The sequence below is a fragment of the Hyla sarda genome, unplaced genomic scaffold, assembly GCF_029499605.1.
Source record: "Hyla sarda isolate aHylSar1 unplaced genomic scaffold, aHylSar1.hap1 scaffold_2444, whole genome shotgun sequence".
Taxonomy (NCBI): Eukaryota; Metazoa; Chordata; class Amphibia; order Anura; family Hylidae; genus Hyla; species Hyla sarda.
In genome coordinates this window covers 1-21,430 of record NW_026609131.1, presented here as the reverse complement: position 1 = coordinate 21,430, position 21,430 = coordinate 1, and the positions used below count along the sequence as shown (strand labels likewise).

The window sequence follows — 21,430 nt, the reverse complement described above, 5'->3', positions numbered from 1 at the left end:
TATATATATATATATATATATATATATATATATATATATATATTCTCCGCCGAAATCACTTTTAAACCCATTTCCACCTTTTTTTCCCTTCTCTTCCTCTTACTTTTTTTTCACGTTTTTTTACGTTTTTCTCCTTTTCGCCTCTTTTCTGGGCGTATTATTCTTCTTTTTCTTCTTTTTTTTCGTCTAATGCATACCCCATCAGTGCAGCAATGCTTATTCAATACCGCCAGCAGATGGAGACACTGGGGGATAATTTTCTAAGGATTTATACTGATTTTTCCTGTCTGAATTTGTCGCACAGAAAGTTGCAGGCCAAATATGTGTGACATTTCTGCGACTTTAGCTTCTAGAGCATTTTTACAACATTATACATAGGTGCTGAATACATAAAAAGCGACTGTTCAGCGACAGACAAGTCGCATCGGCTGAAAGTAGGCCAGAATGTCAGTCCATGTTGGAGCAGGTTTAGATACAGTCTAAAGTATAGATCTCAAAGTCTGTGCACAGAATTTAGCAAGGGCCTCGCACCTTCTGATGCATCAGGTAGGTGCACAATAGCATAGCCTAACCCTCTGTACTTTGGTCTATATTGATGCGGGACATAGACAGCCAGCTGATGACCAATCCATTAGTGCAATGGATGGCTGGAAGCATTTGTCTTTGCCTTTGCAATACCACAGAAGCAATGCATGGTCAATGTACAGCAATGACACACCTGTGTGAACAGCCAGGAGACCCCCCCCCCCCATGTTATGTTACATAGTTACATAGTTAGTACGGTCGAAAAAAGACATATGTCCATCACGTTCAACCAGGGAATTAAGGGGTAGGGGTGTGGCGCGATATTGGGGAAGGGATGAGATTTTATATTTCTTCATAAGCATTAATCTTATTTTGTCAATTAGGAACATTCAGCACCCACCCGCTATCAAGGCAGCTGCCTATCATGTCATGCCCTACCTGCACAGGTGTGCTGGCTACTCAAATGATCCAATTAAGGAGGCCATTTAGTCAGCAGCAGCAGAAGTCCTGTGCCTGGACGCTCCAACAGGGGCCAGACACAAGCAGAAGCAGAAGCAGCAGAAGCAGCAGCAGCACCACCTTTTGTTTTTTGGCTGCAGCAGCAGCAAGGCCCACAGGGCTGGCTAGCTGGCTAGCCAGCAAGCAGGTAGCAATGAAAGTAGGAATCTTTCTTTTTAACCCTGTAAGGGGGTGGTGCACTGTACCCGAAGATACTGCCATATCGGGTCAATGCATAGGGCGACGGAAGCAAGCTTCGAAATCGGCCCCCGTTCTCAAAAATCCATTTAATATATGGTCCCCAGATAGGGGACGTATCAGATATTAAACTGATAAGAACAGATACTACACTTGATCTTAGCCAAAAGGCCGAGAAGCGATAACCGTGAAAGGGGCGGGCCCAACAAGGTCCCCTTCATGGGCACTATCACTGCTTGCTGTCAGGGAGGCTGCCAGACAATTTTCCATGCACACTCTGGGCTGGGGGGCAGTCAACCACCAGTACACACAGCAGAACCTAAACCCATACCATTATTGCTAAGCAGCAAGACAGGGGCCCATTGCACTCCCACGGGGCCTTTTTAAATGCAATCCATAACCCGGATTTGCCAGGAACCCTTCTTACTCCTCCTACTTGCATGTGACACTGGGCTTAGGATCTGCATAGGAAACACACACACAAGCACACACCTACCTTTGTTGCCTGCAGATGCCTCCTTGGCTGTCCCCAAACGGTATCAAACCAACACCCACGGGAAGCTGTAAGCATAGAGGACATGCCTGCACCCCATTGGACTTACCTGTGTGGGTTAAATCCGGGTTATTTGACAACCTATGGCGGTGATGGTTCTGCTCAGGCAGAGCAGTGCTGATGCTCCTCATAAAGCTGTCGCTGCTGTGAAGGTTCTAGGTGACATCACAAATCCCTATGGTTACATACACAACAAAGCTGGGTTGTTGTTGTTTACACTCTGCAAGGCCTGTGGAAGTGAGTGACATCATAGCACTGTAGTTCTGAGGGTTCTAGATGGATGCAACAATCTCCTGTTGCTTCTATGAAGGCCATAATAGACGACATCACCAAACAGCTCCATAGTCACATACACAGCAAAGGAGAGATGTTGTTTACACCTAGTGATGTCAGTGGTATTGAGTGACATCACAGCACAGTGCTAAGGCTCCTGGGCCTGGACACAGCAGCGGCTGCAATATCTCAACGGAGAATACGTTTATATATATGTGTGTGTGTGCGCGTATATATATATATATATATATATATATATATATATATATATATTTCTCCGCCGAAATCACTTTTAAACCCATTTCCACCTTTTTTTCCCTTCTCTTCCTCTTACTTTTTTTTCACGTTTTTTTACGTTTTTCTCCTTTTCGCCTCTTTTCTGGGCGTATTATTCTTCTTTTTCTTCTTTTTTTTCGTCTAATGCATACCCCATCAGTGCAGCAATGCTTATTCAATACCGCCAGCAGATGGAGACACTGGGGGATAATTTTCTAAGGATTTATACTGATTTTTCCTGTCTGAATTTGTCGCACAGAAAGTTGCAGGCCAAATATGTGTGACATTTCTGCGACTTTAGCTTCTAGAGCATTTTTACAACATTATACATAGGTGCTGAATACATAAAAAGCGACTGTTCAGCGACAGACAAGTCGCATCGGCTGAAAGTAGGCCAGAATGTCAGTCCATGTTGGAGCAGGTTTAGATACAGTCTAAAGTATAGATCTCAAAGTCTGTGCACAGAATTTAGCAAGGGCCTCGCACCTTCTGATGCATCAGGTAGGTGCACAATAGCATAGCCTAACCCTCTGTACTTTGGTCTATATTGATGCGGGACATAGACAGCCAGCTGATGACCAATCCATTAGTGCAATGGATGGCTGGAAGCATTTGTCTTTGCCTTTGCAATACCACAGAAGCAATGCATGGTCAATGTACAGCAATGACACACCTGTGTGAACAGCCAGGAGACCCCCCCCCCCCATGTTATGTTACATAGTTACATAGTTAGTACGGTCGAAAAAAGACATATGTCCATCACGTTCAACCAGGGAATTAAGGGGTAGGGGTGTGGCGCGATATTGGGGAAGGGATGAGATTTTATATTTCTTCATAAGCATTAATCTTATTTTGTCAATTAGGAACATTCAGCACCCACCCGCTATCAAGGCAGCTGCCTATCATGTCATGCCCTACCTGCACAGGTGTGCTGGCTACTCAAATGATCCAATTAAGGAGGCCATTTAGTCAGCAGCAGCAGAAGTCCTGTGCCTGGACGCTCCAACAGGGGCCAGACACAAGCAGAAGCAGAAGCAGCAGAAGCAGCAGCAGCACCACCTTTTGTTTTTTGGCTGCAGCAGCAGCAAGGCCCACAGGGCTGGCTAGCTGGCTAGCCAGCAAGCAGGTAGCAATGAAAGTAGGAATCTTTCTTTTTAACCCTGTAAGGGGGTGGTGCACTGTACCCGAAGATACTGCCATATCGGGTCAATGCATAGGGCGACGGAAGCAAGCTTCGAAATCGGCCCCCGTTCTCAAAAATCCATTTAATATATGGTCCCCAGATAGGGGACGTATCAGATATTAAACTGATAAGAACAGATTTTTTTTTTTTTTATCTAAAGCCGAGGAACGTGCTTTCGATTCACCCAAAGTGCAAGAAAAAGTGCAAACGTGTTACACTAAAAAAACGTGCACAAAGGATGCGGTCTATCGCAAGCCCTTCTCCGATAGGAGAGAGGCCCCCCAACAAACCTTACCCTTCGCCTCCGGACCAAAAAGTACCTGCGAGGTTCCAGGTTCGATGTCCCTTTTCGCCGAAGCTACTAGGGGACCACAAATGCTCCCGGCATCCCCCTTGGCGTTAGCCAAGGTATCTGCCCGCAGAGCCGATTACGGTAGGTACCCTGCGAAGCAGGAGTACCCGGGGTGTTTGCAGGGAGGTGCGGAACCTAATGGCCACACACACCTCCCCTAGACCGCCAGGAGGGACACCCAGAAGGGCTACCGCATCCTGACAAATCCTGTGAACACACAACACGCAAAAAGTGACACAGTGAGACAAAAAATAAATAAATAAGTGAATGTGTGCAGATATACTGCCCGGACATCCGGCCGGATCTATAAAAATTTCTCTGATCCTAGCCAGAAGGCCGGGAATCAAGAGGTGAGTGCCACAAGGTGAAGAGATTATGGTGCCCGTGCTTCAACTCAGTGAGCCTATTCTCCCAGTGAGTTTCGGCACCTCGGGGTCACCACTCCCCGAGGCACAAAAGTACCTCGGCTCTAGACCCTCTCAGCCTCATGGCGAGACCCGGAGGGAACAGGTCACATCGGGGCAACCGTCGAGCTGATTCCTCAGAACCAGCCCCGGAAAGCCCTGGTACACCTGCATCCTCCATGCAGCACCCATCCCCACCAGCATGAAAACTGATAAGAACAGATACTACACTTGATCTTAGCCAAAAGGCCGAGAAGCGATAACCGTGAAAGGGGCGGGCCCAACAAGGTCCCCTTCATGGGCACTATCACTGCTTGCTGTCAGGGAGGCTGCCAGACAATTTTCCATGCACACTCTGGGCTGGGGGGCAGTCAACCACCAGTACACACAGCAGAACCTAAACCCATACCATTATTGCTAAGCAGCAAGACAGGGGCCCATTGCACTCCCACGGGGCCTTTTTAAATGCAATCCATAACCCGGATTTGCCAGGAACCCTTCTTACTCCTCCTACTTGCATGTGACACTGGGCTTAGGATCTGCATAGGAAACACACACACAAGCACACACCTACCTTTGTTGCCTGCAGATGCCTCCTTGGCTGTCCCCAAACGGTATCAAACCAACACCCACGGGAAGCTGTAAGCATAGAGGACATGCCTGCACCCCATTGGACTTACCTGTGTGGGTTAAATCCGGGTTATTTGACAACCTATGGCGGTGATGGTTCTGCTCAGGCAGAGCAGTGCTGATGCTCCTCATAAAGCTGTCGCTGCTGTGAAGGTTCTAGGTGACATCACAAATCCCTATGGTTACATACACAACAAAGCTGGGTTGTTGTTGTTTACACTCTGCAAGGCCTGTGGAAGTGAGTGACATCATAGCACTGTAGTTCTGAGGGTTCTAGATGGATGCAACAATCTCCTGTTGCTTCTATGAAGGCCATAATAGACGACATCACCAAACAGCTCCATAGTCACATACACAGCAAAGGAGAGATGTTGTTTACACCTAGTGATGTCAGTGGTATTGAGTGACATCACAGCACAGTGCTAAGGCTCCTGGGCCTGGACACAGCAGCGGCTGCAATATCTCAACGGAGAATACGTTTATATATATGTGTGTGTGTGCGCGTATATATATATATATATATATATATATATATATATATATATATATTTCTCCGCCGAAATCACTTTTAAACCCATTTCCACCTTTTTTTCCCTTCTCTTCCTCTTACTTTTTTTTCACGTTTTTTTACGTTTTTCTCCTTTTCGCCTCTTTTCTGGGCGTATTATTCTTCTTTTTCTTCTTTTTTTTCGTCTAATGCATACCCCATCAGTGCAGCAATGCTTATTCAATACCGCCAGCAGATGGAGACACTGGGGGATAATTTTCTAAGGATTTATACTGATTTTTCCTGTCTGAATTTGTCGCACAGAAAGTTGCAGGCCAAATATGTGTGACATTTCTGCGACTTTAGCTTCTAGAGCATTTTTACAACATTATACATAGGTGCTGAATACATAAAAAGCGACTGTTCAGCGACAGACAAGTCGCATCGGCTGAAAGTAGGCCAGAATGTCAGTCCATGTTGGAGCAGGTTTAGATACAGTCTAAAGTATAGATCTCAAAGTCTGTGCACAGAATTTAGCAAGGGCCTCGCACCTTCTGATGCATCAGGTAGGTGCACAATAGCATAGCCTAACCCTCTGTACTTTGGTCTATATTGATGCGGGACATAGACAGCCAGCTGATGACCAATCCATTAGTGCAATGGATGGCTGGAAGCATTTGTCTTTGCCTTTGCAATACCACAGAAGCAATGCATGGTCAATGTACAGCAATGACACACCTGTGTGAACAGCCAGGAGACCCCCCCCCCCCATGTTATGTTACATAGTTACATAGTTAGTACGGTCGAAAAAAGACATATGTCCATCACGTTCAACCAGGGAATTAAGGGGTAGGGGTGTGGCGCGATATTGGGGAAGGGATGAGATTTTATATTTCTTCATAAGCATTAATCTTATTTTGTCAATTAGGAACATTCAGCACCCACCCGCTATCAAGGCAGCTGCCTATCATGTCATGCCCTACCTGCACAGGTGTGCTGGCTACTCAAATGATCCAATTAAGGAGGCCATTTAGTCAGCAGCAGCAGAAGTCCTGTGCCTGGACGCTCCAACAGGGGCCAGACACAAGCAGAAGCAGAAGCAGCAGAAGCAGCAGCAGCACCACCTTTTGTTTTTTGGCTGCAGCAGCAGCAAGGCCCACAGGGCTGGCTAGCTGGCTAGCCAGCAAGCAGGTAGCAATGAAAGTAGGAATCTTTCTTTTTAACCCTGTAAGGGGGTGGTGCACTGTACCCGAAGATACTGCCATATCGGGTCAATGCATAGGGCGACGGAAGCAAGCTTCGAAATCGGCCCCCGTTCTCAAAAATCCATTTAATATATGGTCCCCAGATAGGGGACGTATCAGATATTAAACTGATAAGAACAGATACTACACTTGATCTTAGCCAAAAGGCCGAGAAGCGATAACCGTGAAAGGGGCGGGCCCAACAAGGTCCCCTTCATGGGCACTATCACTGCTTGCTGTCAGGGAGGCTGCCAGACAATTTTCCATGCACACTCTGGGCTGGGGGGCAGTCAACCACCAGTACACACAGCAGAACCTAAACCCATACCATTATTGCTAAGCAGCAAGACAGGGGCCCATTGCACTCCCACGGGGCCTTTTTAAATGCAATCCATAACCCGGATTTGCCAGGAACCCTTCTTACTCCTCCTACTTGCATGTGACACTGGGCTTAGGATCTGCATAGGAAACACACACACAAGCACACACCTACCTTTGTTGCCTGCAGATGCCTCCTTGGCTGTCCCCAAACGGTATCAAACCAACACCCACGGGAAGCTGTAAGCATAGAGGACATGCCTGCACCCCATTGGACTTACCTGTGTGGGTTAAATCCGGGTTATTTGACAACCTATGGCGGTGATGGTTCTGCTCAGGCAGAGCAGTGCTGATGCTCCTCATAAAGCTGTCGCTGCTGTGAAGGTTCTAGGTGACATCACAAATCCCTATGGTTACATACACAACAAAGCTGGGTTGTTGTTGTTTACACTCTGCAAGGCCTGTGGAAGTGAGTGACATCATAGCACTGTAGTTCTGAGGGTTCTAGATGGATGCAACAATCTCCTGTTGCTTCTATGAAGGCCATAATAGACGACATCACCAAACAGCTCCATAGTCACATACACAGCAAAGGAGAGATGTTGTTTACACCTAGTGATGTCAGTGGTATTGAGTGACATCACAGCACAGTGCTAAGGCTCCTGGGCCTGGACACAGCAGCGGCTGCAATATCTCAACGGAGAATACGTTTATATATATGTGTGTGTGTGCGCGTATATATATATATATATATATATATATATATATATATATATATATTTCTCCGCCGAAATCACTTTTAAACCCATTTCCACCTTTTTTTCCCTTCTCTTCCTCTTACTTTTTTTTCACGTTTTTTTACGTTTTTCTCCTTTTCGCCTCTTTTCTGGGCGTATTATTCTTCTTTTTCTTCTTTTTTTTCGTCTAATGCATACCCCATCAGTGCAGCAATGCTTATTCAATACCGCCAGCAGATGGAGACACTGGGGGATAATTTTCTAAGGATTTATACTGATTTTTCCTGTCTGAATTTGTCGCACAGAAAGTTGCAGGCCAAATATGTGTGACATTTCTGCGACTTTAGCTTCTAGAGCATTTTTACAACATTATACATAGGTGCTGAATACATAAAAAGCGACTGTTCAGCGACAGACAAGTCGCATCGGCTGAAAGTAGGCCAGAATGTCAGTCCATGTTGGAGCAGGTTTAGATACAGTCTAAAGTATAGATCTCAAAGTCTGTGCACAGAATTTAGCAAGGGCCTCGCACCTTCTGATGCATCAGGTAGGTGCACAATAGCATAGCCTAACCCTCTGTACTTTGGTCTATATTGATGCGGGACATAGACAGCCAGCTGATGACCAATCCATTAGTGCAATGGATGGCTGGAAGCATTTGTCTTTGCCTTTGCAATACCACAGAAGCAATGCATGGTCAATGTACAGCAATGACACACCTGTGTGAACAGCCAGGAGACCCCCCCCCCCCATGTTATGTTACATAGTTACATAGTTAGTACGGTCGAAAAAAGACATATGTCCATCACGTTCAACCAGGGAATTAAGGGGTAGGGGTGTGGCGCGATATTGGGGAAGGGATGAGATTTTATATTTCTTCATAAGCATTAATCTTATTTTGTCAATTAGGAACATTCAGCACCCACCCGCTATCAAGGCAGCTGCCTATCATGTCATGCCCTACCTGCACAGGTGTGCTGGCTACTCAAATGATCCAATTAAGGAGGCCATTTAGTCAGCAGCAGCAGAAGTCCTGTGCCTGGACGCTCCAACAGGGGCCAGACACAAGCAGAAGCAGAAGCAGCAGAAGCAGCAGCAGCACCACCTTTTGTTTTTTGGCTGCAGCAGCAGCAAGGCCCACAGGGCTGGCTAGCTGGCTAGCCAGCAAGCAGGTAGCAATGAAAGTAGGAATCTTTCTTTTTAACCCTGTAAGGGGGTGGTGCACTGTACCCGAAGATACTGCCATATCGGGTCAATGCATAGGGCGACGGAAGCAAGCTTCGAAATCGGCCCCCGTTCTCAAAAATCCATTTAATATATGGTCCCCAGATAGGGGACGTATCAGATATTAAACTGATAAGAACAGATACTACACTTGATCTTAGCCAAAAGGCCGAGAAGCGATAACCGTGAAAGGGGCGGGCCCAACAAGGTCCCCTTCATGGGCACTATCACTGCTTGCTGTCAGGGAGGCTGCCAGACAATTTTCCATGCACACTCTGGGCTGGGGGGCAGTCAACCACCAGTACACACAGCAGAACCTAAACCCATACCATTATTGCTAAGCAGCAAGACAGGGGCCCATTGCACTCCCACGGGGCCTTTTTAAATGCAATCCATAACCCGGATTTGCCAGGAACCCTTCTTACTCCTCCTACTTGCATGTGACACTGGGCTTAGGATCTGCATAGGAAACACACACACAAGCACACACCTACCTTTGTTGCCTGCAGATGCCTCCTTGGCTGTCCCCAAACGGTATCAAACCAACACCCACGGGAAGCTGTAAGCATAGAGGACATGCCTGCACCCCATTGGACTTACCTGTGTGGGTTAAATCCGGGTTATTTGACAACCTATGGCGGTGATGGTTCTGCTCAGGCAGAGCAGTGCTGATGCTCCTCATAAAGCTGTCGCTGCTGTGAAGGTTCTAGGTGACATCACAAATCCCTATGGTTACATACACAACAAAGCTGGGTTGTTGTTGTTTACACTCTGCAAGGCCTGTGGAAGTGAGTGACATCATAGCACTGTAGTTCTGAGGGTTCTAGATGGATGCAACAATCTCCTGTTGCTTCTATGAAGGCCATAATAGACGACATCACCAAACAGCTCCATAGTCACATACACAGCAAAGGAGAGATGTTGTTTACACCTAGTGATGTCAGTGGTATTGAGTGACATCACAGCACAGTGCTAAGGCTCCTGGGCCTGGACACAGCAGCGGCTGCAATATCTCAACGGAGAATACGTTTATATATATGTGTGTGTGTGCGCGTATATATATATATATATATATATATATATATATATATATATATATATATTTCTCCGCCGAAATCACTTTTAAACCCATTTCCACCTTTTTTTCCCTTCTCTTCCTCTTACTTTTTTTTCACGTTTTTTTACGTTTTTCTCCTTTTCGCCTCTTTTCTGGGCGTATTATTCTTCTTTTTCTTCTTTTTTTTCGTCTAATGCATACCCCATCAGTGCAGCAATGCTTATTCAATACCGCCAGCAGATGGAGACACTGGGGGATAATTTTCTAAGGATTTATACTGATTTTTCCTGTCTGAATTTGTCGCACAGAAAGTTGCAGGCCAAATATGTGTGACATTTCTGCGACTTTAGCTTCTAGAGCATTTTTACAACATTATACATAGGTGCTGAATACATAAAAAGCGACTGTTCAGCGACAGACAAGTCGCATCGGCTGAAAGTAGGCCAGAATGTCAGTCCATGTTGGAGCAGGTTTAGATACAGTCTAAAGTATAGATCTCAAAGTCTGTGCACAGAATTTAGCAAGGGCCTCGCACCTTCTGATGCATCAGGTAGGTGCACAATAGCATAGCCTAACCCTCTGTACTTTGGTCTATATTGATGCGGGACATAGACAGCCAGCTGATGACCAATCCATTAGTGCAATGGATGGCTGGAAGCATTTGTCTTTGCCTTTGCAATACCACAGAAGCAATGCATGGTCAATGTACAGCAATGACACACCTGTGTGAACAGCCAGGAGACCCCCCCCCCCCATGTTATGTTACATAGTTACATAGTTAGTACGGTCGAAAAAAGACATATGTCCATCACGTTCAACCAGGGAATTAAGGGGTAGGGGTGTGGCGCGATATTGGGGAAGGGATGAGATTTTATATTTCTTCATAAGCATTAATCTTATTTTGTCAATTAGGAACATTCAGCACCCACCCGCTATCAAGGCAGCTGCCTATCATGTCATGCCCTACCTGCACAGGTGTGCTGGCTACTCAAATGATCCAATTAAGGAGGCCATTTAGTCAGCAGCAGCAGAAGTCCTGTGCCTGGACGCTCCAACAGGGGCCAGACACAAGCAGAAGCAGAAGCAGCAGAAGCAGCAGCAGCACCACCTTTTGTTTTTTGGCTGCAGCAGCAGCAAGGCCCACAGGGCTGGCTAGCTGGCTAGCCAGCAAGCAGGTAGCAATGAAAGTAGGAATCTTTCTTTTTAACCCTGTAAGGGGGTGGTGCACTGTACCCGAAGATACTGCCATATCGGGTCAATGCATAGGGCGACGGAAGCAAGCTTCGAAATCGGCCCCCGTTCTCAAAAATCCATTTAATATATGGTCCCCAGATAGGGGACGTATCAGATATTAAACTGATAAGAACAGATACTACACTTGATCTTAGCCAAAAGGCCGAGAAGCGATAACCGTGAAAGGGGCGGGCCCAACAAGGTCCCCTTCATGGGCACTATCACTGCTTGCTGTCAGGGAGGCTGCCAGACAATTTTCCATGCACACTCTGGGCTGGGGGGCAGTCAACCACCAGTACACACAGCAGAACCTAAACCCATACCATTATTGCTAAGCAGCAAGACAGGGGCCCATTGCACTCCCACGGGGCCTTTTTAAATGCAATCCATAACCCGGATTTGCCAGGAACCCTTCTTACTCCTCCTACTTGCATGTGACACTGGGCTTAGGATCTGCATAGGAAACACACACACAAGCACACACCTACCTTTGTTGCCTGCAGATGCCTCCTTGGCTGTCCCCAAACGGTATCAAACCAACACCCACGGGAAGCTGTAAGCATAGAGGACATGCCTGCACCCCATTGGACTTACCTGTGTGGGTTAAATCCGGGTTATTTGACAACCTATGGCGGTGATGGTTCTGCTCAGGCAGAGCAGTGCTGATGCTCCTCATAAAGCTGTCGCTGCTGTGAAGGTTCTAGGTGACATCACAAATCCCTATGGTTACATACACAACAAAGCTGGGTTGTTGTTGTTTACACTCTGCAAGGCCTGTGGAAGTGAGTGACATCATAGCACTGTAGTTCTGAGGGTTCTAGATGGATGCAACAATCTCCTGTTGCTTCTATGAAGGCCATAATAGACGACATCACCAAACAGCTCCATAGTCACATACACAGCAAAGGAGAGATGTTGTTTACACCTAGTGATGTCAGTGGTATTGAGTGACATCACAGCACAGTGCTAAGGCTCCTGGGCCTGGACACAGCAGCGGCTGCAATATCTCAACGGAGAATACGTTTATATATATGTGTGTGTGTGCGCGTATATATATATATATATATATATATATATATATATATATATATATATATTTCTCCGCCGAAATCACTTTTAAACCCATTTCCACCTTTTTTTCCCTTCTCTTCCTCTTACTTTTTTTTCACGTTTTTTTACGTTTTTCTCCTTTTCGCCTCTTTTCTGGGCGTATTATTCTTCTTTTTCTTCTTTTTTTTCGTCTAATGCATACCCCATCAGTGCAGCAATGCTTATTCAATACCGCCAGCAGATGGAGACACTGGGGGATAATTTTCTAAGGATTTATACTGATTTTTCCTGTCTGAATTTGTCGCACAGAAAGTTGCAGGCCAAATATGTGTGACATTTCTGCGACTTTAGCTTCTAGAGCATTTTTACAACATTATACATAGGTGCTGAATACATAAAAAGCGACTGTTCAGCGACAGACAAGTCGCATCGGCTGAAAGTAGGCCAGAATGTCAGTCCATGTTGGAGCAGGTTTAGATACAGTCTAAAGTATAGATCTCAAAGTCTGTGCACAGAATTTAGCAAGGGCCTCGCACCTTCTGATGCATCAGGTAGGTGCACAATAGCATAGCCTAACCCTCTGTACTTTGGTCTATATTGATGCGGGACATAGACAGCCAGCTGATGACCAATCCATTAGTGCAATGGATGGCTGGAAGCATTTGTCTTTGCCTTTGCAATACCACAGAAGCAATGCATGGTCAATGTACAGCAATGACACACCTGTGTGAACAGCCAGGAGACCCCCCCCCCCCATGTTATGTTACATAGTTACATAGTTAGTACGGTCGAAAAAAGACATATGTCCATCACGTTCAACCAGGGAATTAAGGGGTAGGGGTGTGGCGCGATATTGGGGAAGGGATGAGATTTTATATTTCTTCATAAGCATTAATCTTATTTTGTCAATTAGGAACATTCAGCACCCACCCGCTATCAAGGCAGCTGCCTATCATGTCATGCCCTACCTGCACAGGTGTGCTGGCTACTCAAATGATCCAATTAAGGAGGCCATTTAGTCAGCAGCAGCAGAAGTCCTGTGCCTGGACGCTCCAACAGGGGCCAGACACAAGCAGAAGCAGAAGCAGCAGAAGCAGCAGCAGCACCACCTTTTGTTTTTTGGCTGCAGCAGCAGCAAGGCCCACAGGGCTGGCTAGCTGGCTAGCCAGCAAGCAGGTAGCAATGAAAGTAGGAATCTTTCTTTTTAACCCTGTAAGGGGGTGGTGCACTGTACCCGAAGATACTGCCATATCGGGTCAATGCATAGGGCGACGGAAGCAAGCTTCGAAATCGGCCCCCGTTCTCAAAAATCCATTTAATATATGGTCCCCAGATAGGGGACGTATCAGATATTAAACTGATAAGAACAGATACTACACTTGATCTTAGCCAAAAGGCCGAGAAGCGATAACCGTGAAAGGGGCGGGCCCAACAAGGTCCCCTTCATGGGCACTATCACTGCTTGCTGTCAGGGAGGCTGCCAGACAATTTTCCATGCACACTCTGGGCTGGGGGGCAGTCAACCACCAGTACACACAGCAGAACCTAAACCCATACCATTATTGCTAAGCAGCAAGACAGGGGCCCATTGCACTCCCACGGGGCCTTTTTAAATGCAATCCATAACCCGGATTTGCCAGGAACCCTTCTTACTCCTCCTACTTGCATGTGACACTGGGCTTAGGATCTGCATAGGAAACACACACACAAGCACACACCTACCTTTGTTGCCTGCAGATGCCTCCTTGGCTGTCCCCAAACGGTATCAAACCAACACCCACGGGAAGCTGTAAGCATAGAGGACATGCCTGCACCCCATTGGACTTACCTGTGTGGGTTAAATCCGGGTTATTTGACAACCTATGGCGGTGATGGTTCTGCTCAGGCAGAGCAGTGCTGATGCTCCTCATAAAGCTGTCGCTGCTGTGAAGGTTCTAGGTGACATCACAAATCCCTATGGTTACATACACAACAAAGCTGGGTTGTTGTTGTTTACACTCTGCAAGGCCTGTGGAAGTGAGTGACATCATAGCACTGTAGTTCTGAGGGTTCTAGATGGATGCAACAATCTCCTGTTGCTTCTATGAAGGCCATAATAGACGACATCACCAAACAGCTCCATAGTCACATACACAGCAAAGGAGAGATGTTGTTTACACCTAGTGATGTCAGTGGTATTGAGTGACATCACAGCACAGTGCTAAGGCTCCTGGGCCTGGACACAGCAGCGGCTGCAATATCTCAACGGAGAATACGTTTATATATATGTGTGTGTGTGCGCGTATATATATATATATATATATATATATATATATATATATATATATATATATTTCTCCGCCGAAATCACTTTTAAACCCATTTCCACCTTTTTTTCCCTTCTCTTCCTCTTACTTTTTTTTCACGTTTTTTTACGTTTTTCTCCTTTTCGCCTCTTTTCTGGGCGTATTATTCTTCTTTTTCTTCTTTTTTTTCGTCTAATGCATACCCCATCAGTGCAGCAATGCTTATTCAATACCGCCAGCAGATGGAGACACTGGGGGATAATTTTCTAAGGATTTATACTGATTTTTCCTGTCTGAATTTGTCGCACAGAAAGTTGCAGGCCAAATATGTGTGACATTTCTGCGACTTTAGCTTCTAGAGCATTTTTACAACATTATACATAGGTGCTGAATACATAAAAAGCGACTGTTCAGCGACAGACAAGTCGCATCGGCTGAAAGTAGGCCAGAATGTCAGTCCATGTTGGAGCAGGTTTAGATACAGTCTAAAGTATAGATCTCAAAGTCTGTGCACAGAATTTAGCAAGGGCCTCGCACCTTCTGATGCATCAGGTAGGTGCACAATAGCATAGCCTAACCCTCTGTACTTTGGTCTATATTGATGCGGGACATAGACAGCCAGCTGATGACCAATCCATTAGTGCAATGGATGGCTGGAAGCATTTGTCCTTTGCCTTTGCAATACCACAGAAGCAATGCATGGTCAATGTACAGCAATGACACACCTGTGTGAACAGCCAGGAGACCCCCCCCCCCCCATGTTATGTTACATAGTTACATAGTTAGTACGGTCGAAAAAAGACATATGTCCATCACGTTCAACCAGGGAATTAAGGGGTAGGGGTGTGGCGCGATATTGGGGAAGGGATGAGATTTTATATTTCTTCATAAGCATTAATCTTATTTTGTCAATTAGGAACATTCAGCACCCACCCGCTATCAAGGCAGCTGCCTATCATGTCATGCCCTACCTGCACAGGTGTGCTGGCTACTCAAATGATCCAATTAAGGAGGCCATTTAGTCAGCAGCAGCAGAAGTCCTGTGCCTGGACGCTCCAACAGGGGCCAGACACAAGCAGAAGCAGAAGCAGCAGAAGCAGCAGCAGCACCACCTTTTGTTTTTTGGCTGCAGCAGCAGCAAGGCCCACAGGGCTGGCTAGCTGGCTAGCCAGCAAGCAGGTAGCAATGAAAGTAGGAATCTTTCTTTTTAACCCTGTAAGGGGGTGGTGCACTGTACCCGAAGATACTGCCATATCGGGTCAATGCATAGGGCGACGGAAGCAAGCTTCGAAATCGGCCCCCGTTCTCAAAAATCCATTTAATATATGGTCCCCAGATAGGGGACGTATCAGATATTAAACTGATAAGAACAGATACTACACTTGATCTTAGCCAAAAGGCCGAGAAGCGATAACCGTGAAAGGGGCGGGCCCAACAAGGTCCCCTTCATGGGCACTATCACTGCTTGCTGTCAGGGAGGCTGCCAGACAATTTTCCATGCACACTCTGGGCTGGGGGGCAGTCAACCACCAGTACACACAGCAGAACCTAAACCCATACCATTATTGCTAAGCAGCAAGACAGGGGCCCATTGCACTCCCACGGGGCCTTTTTAAATGCAATCCATAACCCGGATTTGCCAGGAACCCTTCTTACTCCTCCTACTTGCATGTGACACTGGGCTTAGGATCTGCATAGGAAACACACACACAAGCACACACCTACCTTTGTTGCCTGCAGATGCCTCCTTGGCTGTCCCCAAACGGTATCAAACCAACACCCACGGGAAGCTGTAAGCATAGAGGACATGCCTGCACCCCATTGGACTTACCTGTGTGGGTTAAATCCGGGTTATTTGACAACCTATGGCGGTGATGGTTCTGCTCAGGCAGAGCAGTGCTGATGCTCCTCATAAAGCTGTCGCTGCTGTGAAGGTTCTAGGTGACATCACAAATCCCTATGGTTACATACACAACAAAGCTGGGTTGTTGTTGTTTACACTCTGCAAGGCCTGTGGAAGTGAGTGACATCATAGCACTGTAGTTCTGAGGGTTCTAGATGGATGCAACAATCTCCTGTTGCTTCTATGAAGGCCATAATAGACGACATCACCAAACAGCTCCATAGTCACATACACAGCAAAGGAGAGATGTTGTTTACACCTAGTGATGTCAGTGGTATTGAGTGACATCACAGCACAGTGCTAAGGCTCCTGGGCCTGGACACAGCAGCGGCTGCAATATCTCAACGGAGAATACGTTTATATATATGTGTGTGTGTGCGCGTATATATATATATATATATATATATATATATATATATATATTTCTCCGCCGAAATCACTTTTAAACCCATTTCCACCTTTTTTTCCCTTCTCTTCCTCTTACTTTTTTTTCACGTTTTTTTACGTTTTTCTCCTTTTCGCCTCTTTTCTGGGCGTATTATTCTTCTTTTTCTTCTTTTTTTTCGTCTAATGCATACCCCATCAGTGCAGCAATGCTTATTCAATACCGCCAGCAGATGGAGACACTGGGGGATAATTTTCTAAGGATTTATACTGATTTTTCCTGTCTGAATTTGTCGCACAGAAAGTTGCAGGCCAAATATGTGTGACATTTCTGCGACTTTAGCTTCTAGAGCATTTTTACAACATTATACATAGGTGCTGAATACATAAAAAGCGACTGTTCAGCGACAGACAAGTCGCATCGGCTGAAAGTAGGCCAGAATGTCAGTCCATGTTGGAGCAGGTTTAGATACAGTCTAAAGTATAGATCTCAAAGTCTGTGCACAGAATTTAGCAAGGGCCTCGCACCTTCTGATGCATCAGGTAGGTGCACAATAGCATAGCCTAACCCTCTGTACTTTGGTCTATATTGATGCGGGACATAGACAGCCAGCTGATGACCAATCCATTAGTGCAATGGATGGCTGGAAGCATTTGTCTTTGCCTTTGCAATACCACAGAAGCAATGCATGGTCAATGTACAGCAATGACACACCTGTGTGAACAGCCAGGAGACCCCCCCCCCCCCCATGTTATGTTACATAGTTACATAGTTAGTACGGTCGAAAAAAGACATATGTCCATCACGTTCAACCAGGGAATTAAGGGGTAGGGGTGTGGCGCGATATTGGGGAAGGGATGAGATTTTATATTTCTTCATAAGCATTAATCTTATTTTGTCAATTAGGAACATTCAGCACCCACCCGCTATCAAGGCAGCTGCCTATCATGTCATGCCCTACCTGCACAGGTGTGCTGGCTACTCAAATGATCCAATTAAGGAGGCCATTTAGTCAGCAGCAGCAGAAGTCCTGTGCCTGGACGCTCCAACAGGGGCCAGACACAAGCAGAAGCAGAAGCAGCAGAAGCAGCAGCAGCACCACCTTTTGTTTTTTGGCTGCAGCAGCAGCAAGGCCCACAGGGCTGGCTAGCTGGCTAGCCAGCAAGCAGGTAGCAATGAAAGTAGGAATCTTTCTTTTTAACCCTGTAAGGGGGTGGTGCACTGTACCCGAAGATACTGCCATATCGGGTCAATGCATAGGGCGACGGAAGCAAGCTTCGAAATCGGCCCCCGTTCTCAAAAATCCATTTAATATATGGTCCCCAGATAGGGGACGTATCAGATATTAAACTGATAAGAACAGATACTACACTTGATCTTAGCCAAAAGGCCGAGAAGCGATAACCGTGAAAGGGGCGGGCCCAACAAGGTCCCCTTCATGGGCACTATCACTGCTTGCTGTCAGGGAGGCTGCCAGACAATTTTCCATGCACACTCTGGGCTGGGGGGCAGTCAACCACCAGTACACACAGCAGAACCTAAACCCATACCATTATTGCTAAGCAGCAAGACAGGGGCCCATTGCACTCCCACGGGGCCTTTTTAAATGCAATCCATAACCCGGATTTGCCAGGAACCCTTCTTACTCCTCCTACTTGCATGTGACACTGGGCTTAGGATCTGCATAGGAAACACACACACAAGCACACACCTACCTTTGTTGCCTGCAGATGCCTCCTTGGCTGTCCCCAAACGGTATCAAACCAACACCCACGGGAAGCTGTAAGCATAGAGGACATGCCTGCACCCCATTGGACTTACCTGTGTGGGTTAAATCCGGGTTATTTGACAACCTATGGCGGTGATGGTTCTGCTCAGGCAGAGCAGTGCTGATGCTCCTCATAAAGCTGTCGCTGCTGTGAAGGTTCTAGGTGACATCACAAATCCCTATGGTTACATACACAACAAAGCTGGGTTGTTGTTGTTTACACTCTGCAAGGCCTGTGGAAGTGAGTGACATCATAGCACTGTAGTTCTGAGGGTTCTAGATGGATGCAACAATCTCCTGTTGCTTCTATGAAGGCCATAATAGACGACATCACCAAACAGCTCCATAGTCACATACACAGCAAAGGAGAGATGTTGTTTACACCTAGTGATGTCAGTGGTATTGAGTGACATCACAGCACAGTGCTAAGGCTCCTGGGCCTGGACACAGCAGCGGCTGCAATATCTCAACGGAGAATACGTTTATATATATGTGTGTGTGTGCGCGTATATATATATATATATATATATATATATATATATATATTTCTCCGCCGAAATCACTTTTAAACCCATTTCCACCTTTTTTTCCCTTCTCTTCCTCTTACTTTTTTTTCACGTTTTTTTACGTTTTTCTCCTTTTCGCCTCTTTTCTGGGCGTATTATTCTTCTTTTTCTTCTTTTTTTTCGTCTAATGCATACCCCATCAGTGCAGCAATGCTTATTCAATACCGCCAGCAGATGGAGACACTGGGGGATAATTTTCTAAGGATTTATACTGATTTTTCCTGTCTGAATTTGTCGCACAGAAAGTTGCAGGCCAAATATGTGTGACATTTCTGCGACTTTAGCTTCTAGAGCATTTTTACAACATTATACATAGGTGCTGAATACATAAAAAGCGACTGTTCAGCGACAGACAAGTCGCATCGGCTGAAAGTAGGCCAGAATGTCAGTCCATGTTGGAGCAGGTTTAGATACAGTCTAAAGTATAGATCTCAAAGTCTGTGCACAGAATTTAGCAAGGGCCTCGCACCTTCTGATGCATCAGGTAGGTGCACAATAGCATAGCCTAACCCTCTGTACTTTGGTCTATATTGATGCGGGACATAGACAGCCAGCTGATGACCAATCCATTAGTGCAATGGATGGCTGGAAGCATTTGTCTTTGCCTTTGCAATACCACAGAAGCAATGCATGGTCAATGTACAGCAATGACACACCTGTGTGAACAGCCAGGAGACCCCCCCCCCCCCATGTTATGTTACATAGTTACATAGTTAGTACGGTCGAAAAAAGACATATGTCCATCACGTTCAACCAGGGAATTAAGGGGTAGGGGTGTGGCGCGATATTGGGGAAGGGATGAGATTTTATATTTCTTCATAAGCATTAATCTTATTTTGTCAATTAGGAACATTCAGCACCCACCCGCTATCAAGGCAGCTGCCTATCATGTCATGCCCTACCTGCACAGGTGTGCTGGCTACTCAAATGATCCAATTAAGGAGGCCATTTAGTCAGCAGCAGCAGAAGTCCTGTGCCTGGACGCTCCAACAGGGGCCAGACACAAGCAGAAGCAGAAGCAGCAGAAGCAGCAGCAGCACCACCTTTTGTTTTTTGGCTGCAGCAGCAGCAAGGCCCACAGGGCTGGCTAGCTGGCTAGCCAGCAAGCAGGTAGCAATGAAAGTAGGAATCTTTCTTTTTAACCCTGTAAGGGGGTGGTGCACTGTACCCGAAGATACTGCCATATCGGGTCAATGCATAGGGCGACGGAAGCAAGCTTCGAAATCGGCCCCCGTTCTCAAAAATCCATTTAATATATGGTCCCCAGATAGGGGACGTATCAGATATTAAACTGATAAGAACAGATACTACACTTGATCTTAGCCAAAAGGCCGAGAAGCGATAACCGTGAAAGGGGCGGGCCCAACAAGGTCCCCTTCATGGGCACTATCACTGCTTGCTGTCAGGGAGGCTGCCAGACAATTTTCCATGCACACTCTGGGCTGGGGGGCAGTCAACCACCAGTACACACAGCAGAACCTAAACCCATACCATTATTGCTAAGCAGCAAGACAGGGGCCCATTGCACTCCCACGGGGCCTTTTTAAATGCAATCCATAACCCGGATTTGCCAGGAACCCTTCTTACTCCTCCTACTTGCATGTGACACTGGGCTTAGGATCTGCATAGGAAACACACACACAAGCACACACCTACCTTTGTTGCCTGCAGATGCCTCCTTGGCTGTCCCCAAACGGTATCAAACCAACACCCACGGGAAGCTGTAAGCATAGAGGACATGCCTGCACCCCATTGGACTTACCTGTGTGGGTTAAATCCGGGTTATTTGACAACCTATGGCGGTGATGGTTCTGCTCAGGCAGAGCAGTGCTGATGCTCCTCATAAAGCTGTCGCTGCTGTGAAGGTTCTAGGTGACATCACAAATCCCTATGGTTACATACACAACAAAGCTGGGTTGTTGTTGTTTACACTCTGCAAGGCCTGTGGAAGTGAGTGACATCATAGCACTGTAGTTCTGAGGGTTCTAGATGGATGCAACAATCTCCTGTTGCTTCTATGAAGGCCATAATAGACGACATCACCAAACAGCTCCATAGTCACATACACAGCAAAGGAGAGATGTTGTTTACACCTAGTGATGTCAGTGGTATTGAGTGACATCACAGCACAGTGCTAAGGCTCCTGGGCCTGGACACAGCAGCGGCTGCAATATCTCAACGGAGAATACGTTTATATATATGTGTGTGTGTGCGCGTATATATATATATATATATATATATATATATATATATATATATATATATATATATATATATATAT

General features: G+C 46.2%; 8 non-coding genes and 2 pseudogenes across 8 annotated transcripts; all 10 read right to left on the bottom strand.

Moving 5' to 3' along the window:
• Positions 1-1,213: 1,213 nt before the first annotated feature.
• Positions 1,214-1,404, bottom strand: LOC130323236 (U2 spliceosomal RNA). Its single transcript, XR_008868589.1, has one exon. It is a non-coding gene; the product is annotated as a U2 spliceosomal RNA (small nuclear RNA).
• Positions 1,405-3,491: 2,087 nt separating this feature from the next.
• Positions 3,492-3,671, bottom strand: LOC130323247 (U2 spliceosomal RNA; annotated as a pseudogene).
• A 692-nt stretch (positions 3,672-4,363) lies between these two features.
• On the bottom strand, positions 4,364-4,523 carry LOC130323249 (U2 spliceosomal RNA; annotated as a pseudogene).
• Positions 4,524-6,612: 2,089 nt separating this feature from the next.
• Positions 6,613-6,803, bottom strand: LOC130323235 (U2 spliceosomal RNA). The gene has a single exon (XR_008868588.1). It is a non-coding gene; the product is annotated as a U2 spliceosomal RNA (small nuclear RNA).
• A 2,089-nt stretch (positions 6,804-8,892) lies between these two features.
• LOC130323234 (U2 spliceosomal RNA) lies at positions 8,893-9,083 on the bottom strand. The gene has a single exon (XR_008868587.1). It is a non-coding gene; the product is annotated as a U2 spliceosomal RNA (small nuclear RNA).
• A 2,093-nt stretch (positions 9,084-11,176) lies between these two features.
• Positions 11,177-11,367, bottom strand: LOC130323252 (U2 spliceosomal RNA). Its single transcript, XR_008868601.1, has one exon. It is a non-coding gene; the product is annotated as a U2 spliceosomal RNA (small nuclear RNA).
• A 2,093-nt stretch (positions 11,368-13,460) lies between these two features.
• Positions 13,461-13,651, bottom strand: LOC130323251 (U2 spliceosomal RNA). The gene has a single exon (XR_008868600.1). It is a non-coding gene; the product is annotated as a U2 spliceosomal RNA (small nuclear RNA).
• Positions 13,652-15,748: 2,097 nt separating this feature from the next.
• Positions 15,749-15,939, bottom strand: LOC130323250 (U2 spliceosomal RNA). Its single transcript, XR_008868599.1, has one exon. It is a non-coding gene; the product is annotated as a U2 spliceosomal RNA (small nuclear RNA).
• Positions 15,940-18,026: 2,087 nt separating this feature from the next.
• LOC130323245 (U2 spliceosomal RNA) lies at positions 18,027-18,217 on the bottom strand. Its single transcript, XR_008868597.1, has one exon. It is a non-coding gene; the product is annotated as a U2 spliceosomal RNA (small nuclear RNA).
• A 2,084-nt stretch (positions 18,218-20,301) lies between these two features.
• LOC130323233 (U2 spliceosomal RNA) lies at positions 20,302-20,492 on the bottom strand. The gene has a single exon (XR_008868586.1). It is a non-coding gene; the product is annotated as a U2 spliceosomal RNA (small nuclear RNA).
• Between the last annotated feature and the right edge of the window lie 938 nt (positions 20,493-21,430).